Source organism: Atractosteus spatula, assembly GCF_055471065.1.
Source record: "Atractosteus spatula isolate fAtrSpa1 chromosome 17 unlocalized genomic scaffold, fAtrSpa1.hap1 SUPER_17_unloc_1, whole genome shotgun sequence".
In the NCBI taxonomy this organism is placed as follows: domain Eukaryota; kingdom Metazoa; phylum Chordata; class Actinopteri; order Semionotiformes; family Lepisosteidae; genus Atractosteus; species Atractosteus spatula.
This window is the reverse complement of record NW_028296633.1, coordinates 574,831-579,398: the sequence shown is the minus strand read 5'-3', so window position 1 is coordinate 579,398 and position 4,568 is coordinate 574,831. Positions and strand designations below refer to the sequence as shown.

The 4,568-nt window shown below is 49.8% G+C and overlaps 1 pseudogene; it reads left to right on the top strand.

Moving 5' to 3' along the window:
- The first annotated feature begins 474 nt into the window (after window positions 1-474).
- On the top strand, window positions 475-2,344 carry LOC148811112 (uncharacterized; annotated as a pseudogene).
- The last annotated feature ends 2,224 nt before the right edge of the window (window positions 2,345-4,568 follow it).

Below are 4,568 nucleotides of genomic sequence, written 5' to 3'. Positions count from 1 at the left end.
ACTTCTCTGCACAGACGGGTGATGGCTTTTTCCCATATTGCAATATGAATAAAGACCTTACTGAATGAATGAGAATACCTCTCCTGGCTCTTCTTCGATAAAATTCCACGACAATCTTTGGCGACAAGGATGGGATCACAAACCTGATTGCAGACGGCTATTGAAACTCCATCCGGACCCGGACAATTTTTGTGAATTGGACGAACCTTGGGGGATAAATACTTATCCTTCCAGAGAAGTGTCTGGATAAATCCATGGCCGTCTGACATCAGTAAGTGATCCTTAAAAGAACTATTAGTTTTAAAAACGAGCCACAAGGGTGTTCTCTTCGATAAGTCAGGGACTTATAATCGGTCTGGGACCCGGCGAGTCTGGGACTCGTGAAACGAACATATCTTAACACAGACGTGTGTTTTTTGCTCTGCAGAGTAGTAAATGTTATAGTGTTCTACAAACAGTAAGGCATTGTCGACAATGGGTAATGAGAGCTCTAAAGGCAAAGCTGGGCTGAGTGGCCCAGCCAAGTACATGTAGGATAAGTTTGGTGATGTGGGAATAAAGTGTCTTCCCCTTTGGAGTAAGTTGGGTTTTCCAGAGAACGGCAGCTTTAGTCCACGACAGGTTGAGCAGCTTAAGGAGAAGTTGCAGGAAAGGGAGAAAAAAGGAAACAAGAAAGTAGACTGGAAATATTTTGAGCTGTGGAAAAATGAGGTGCAGGCTAGAGAAAGGAAAAGTAAAGAAGCACATAAGAAAGAGAGAAATGATAAACCTGAGGGAACTCCCATGAATATAGCAGGGAGAGAATATGGATTGGTTTATTGCCAACCTTTCACTGATTGCATGTCAGGATGGACGAATGAGCAGTGGCTTCGAGACGGGAGTTTTCAGCCATGGGCCATTAGATTGCTGCATGAAATGACTGACCCTCCAAATCCAGGAGGGGATCCCAATTGGAATTATGAGTATATGAGAAAATGTGTGTCAGTCTGGGATGCGTGTGGAAAAAGATTCCCCCCCTTGCTTACTAACCCTGAACAGATGATGCTGAGCACATCTAAATTGTATCAAGACCTCGACTGTCTTGCTTCAGCCCCAGCTCCACCTCTACCAGCGGCACCATCCCCATATAACCGGGGCACAGGAGGCCATGGGACCCCTGTGAGGGAGAACCCTAAACAACAGGCCCTGGGATGTATACTGTACCAGCGTCAGGGGAAAACAGTGTTAAGCTCTGCCCAACAGCCTCTGAGTTTAAACCAAAGAAGGGACCCCAACCAGTGTGGGATGGCCTCTCCCCGCCCTCTACGAGGCCGGGAGCCCAATATGGTTCCCACCTGGACCCATCACTAGTCCCTTTGCCTTTTTCTGATGGAGAAGAGGAGGATGACCCAAATCTGGGTCTCCAGTTCCCTATGATAGAATGTCCAAACCCCCAGGGTAACAGGTAACCCTGTTTAGTTTTCCGCCCATGGAAATTAGCAGAACTGACAGTCGTAATTGGCAAACTACCAAACCCCAAGACAAATGGGCGAAAATACACCACTGCCTTGCAGCGTCTAGTTGTTCAATGTAAGCCCACGAGCAGCGAACTAGAGACTGTTTTTCAAAAGACCCTGAAGCTTGACTACGGCGATGTGCGCGACACGTTCAACCCAGACGTGGTGTATGACGCTGTCAGCGGCAGTGGCTATCAGAACCAGCTAGACGGCATTTGCCAGAGAATAGAAGCAAAGTATCCCCCCAAAACGGACTGGTTCACCTTGAGACAAACCAAGCAAAAGCCTGGAGAAACGTGTAATAATTTACTGGAGAGACTGAACCCCCTCTTCAGTAACCTCAGTGGCCTGCCCCCACCTGCCCCTAACAACGACGGCTCAGTATATGAAACTCAACTTACCCATCTTTTCATGGATGGCCTGCTCCCCGAAATAGGAAGCATGGTGAAAAACTGCATCGGCTGGGACACCACCCGGTTGACCGAGGTGTGCCGCCATGCTTACCATGCTGAGAGACAATTAGCATCAAAGAATGAGAAAAAGGCACGAAAATACAGCGATCAGCTACACCAACTCCAGATGGCCCAGCTCCAGTTCTATCAAGGAGGAAGAGGAAGGGGCCGGGGTAGGGGACCAGGAGGCCGTGGCCGACGAGGAGGCTACCGAGGAAGAGGGAGAGGTCGAGGAGAAGGAGACCGTGATGCATGTTTTCACTGTAGAAAAACAGAACATTGGGCAAAAGAATGCCCCAAAAAGGAGGGGGGAGAGGAAGATGATGGGAACTAGGACTCGGCCCCCCCGGCTGGAGTAACAGTCAGCACACATGGCAACGGGAAAAGAAAGATTGACTATCCCCGCCAGGAGAGATAGGGCCTGAGGGCAGGTAACTTTCATATTACCTGCCATTTCCTCCCCTTCCCAGCTGCCCAAAGTCACTTTGCATATTAATGGCGATCCCTATGACTTTTTAGTTGAGACGGGGCGACCCATTCCCTGCTTAGAGACGACGCACACCGTTTCCAGCTCTCATCGAAATCTATCCTGACAATAGGAGTAACAGGCACTCTGACAAAGGCTCATTTCACCACACCACTCACTGTGGAATACCAGAAGCATGGGTTTGGGCCCACCAACCACTCGTTCTTACTTTCGAAAGAATGCCCTGTTAATTTGTGTGGCAGAGATTTGCTCTGTAAAATGGGCCTCGTTATCGTCAGTTCAGAACAGGGGCTCGAACTAACCTGCAGTGAAGACTGCTTGCCCCGAACCATGCTTGTCCAACACTCCCCCATGGTCCCAGATTAATACTACAGCTGGGACCTATTAGGAAAAGATGTGGGTCAGGTTTCCCAAACAATTCTGAATGACGCAGCAAGACTGTGGCCTGGCCAGGGTGATTTTCAAGATATTGACAATTTGCATTGCACGGCCTCGGTTAGTTTCGGGGGCCCGGATGAAGGGTTTGAGGAAATCTGGTTTAGAGATGAACAGTGCAGCGATAGACTTAAAGGGAATGGTTATCTGGTCTCAAGGGATTTTGCTGCCCTTGCCATGACCCTGACTACCGAGCAGCAGTCTCTGTATTGGGCAGGGACGCACCCTCACGTGTCTCTGGCAAAAGCTGCAGGTTTCCGCTGGCAAGATGTGGGTGTCTTTGTCCAACAGTGCGTTACTAGCTAGGCATGGACAGCCCCGGATGCTGAAGGCATTAGGCATAACTCTGCTCTCCAGGCCAGCTGGCATCCCTGCTCACCTGTTTTTAACACCTGGAGGACAGTGCACCTGTCTGCCTCTGACGACACGACGGGCCGATTGTTTACCTCAGTCCCAGTTGACACTTCACACCCTGCACTGGAGGGAGTCCCGGATTCCCTCTGGGCTGCCAACAAGTACGACGTGGGTCTGATAAAGGGTGCTGTCCCCCTAGATGTGGTAGAAAAATCTACCTTTAGGCCCTGCAGGCTGCCGTATCCATTGAGACCTGACGCTGAGGCTGGATTGGAACCTGTTGTGGACAAGCTGGGGGCTGAAAAGATTCTCATCCCCTGCCCAACGTCTCCATGTAACACTCCAATTTTCCCTGTGAATAAGGCCGAAGGGGAATCTTGGCCTTCGGTCCAGGACTTGCGGGCAGTAAATGCCGCCATCCATGCTCGAGCTCCAGTGGTCCCCAACCCAACCACCATTTTGTCTTCTATCCCCGGGGACTCAAAGTTTTTCTCTGTCATTGATTTGGCAAATGCTTTTTTTAGTGTTCCGGTTCATCCTGAGTCTCAGTTTTGGTTTGCTTTACTTTTAAAGGGAAAAAGTACACATGGACTCGGATGCCCCAGGGGTATACCGAGGCACCTATTGTTTTTTCCTCGGCACTGCAAGAGTGTCTCTCAGGGTTCTCTTTTAAGCATGGTAGCACCCTCATCCAATATGTAGACGACCTGTTAGTTTGCTCCTCTACTGAGGAAGCCTGCACTCTAGACACCAGAGATCTCTTAATTTTTTTAGCTGAAACCTGTAACAAGGCCTCACTTTCTAAAGTACAGCTTGTTAAAGAATGTGTACGTTACTTAGGCCATGACATCTCCGCTAATTCTCGTTCGATTGGCACTGAACGAGTGGCAGCCATTCAAAAGCCTCGAACCAAAAAGGAGATGATGTCTTTCCTTGGTTGTACAGGACACTGTAGATCTTGGATTCCTGGCAATGCCCCACTGGCGCAGCCCCTGTCTGACATGACTTATGCTCCAGGTCTGAACATGACCGACCACTTGACTTGGACTCCCGACGGAGAAAAAGCTTTTGTCGAACTTAAAACAGCCCTGATGTCATCCCCCGCCTTGGGCCTTCCTGACATGACTAAGGGTTTCACGCTGACTGTTGACGAGAAACACGAGTTCTACAGCGCTGTACTTCTCCAGGCCCACGGCGATCGTTTTAAGCCTGTGGTCTATTACTCTCAGCGCCTCACTTCTGTGGCCCGCGGCCTGCCAGCCTGCCTTCGTGCTGTTGCGGCAGCAGCTGCAGCCATTATGGCCTCTGCTTCCCTGGTGTGTTACCGCCCTCTTAAGGTCCTTG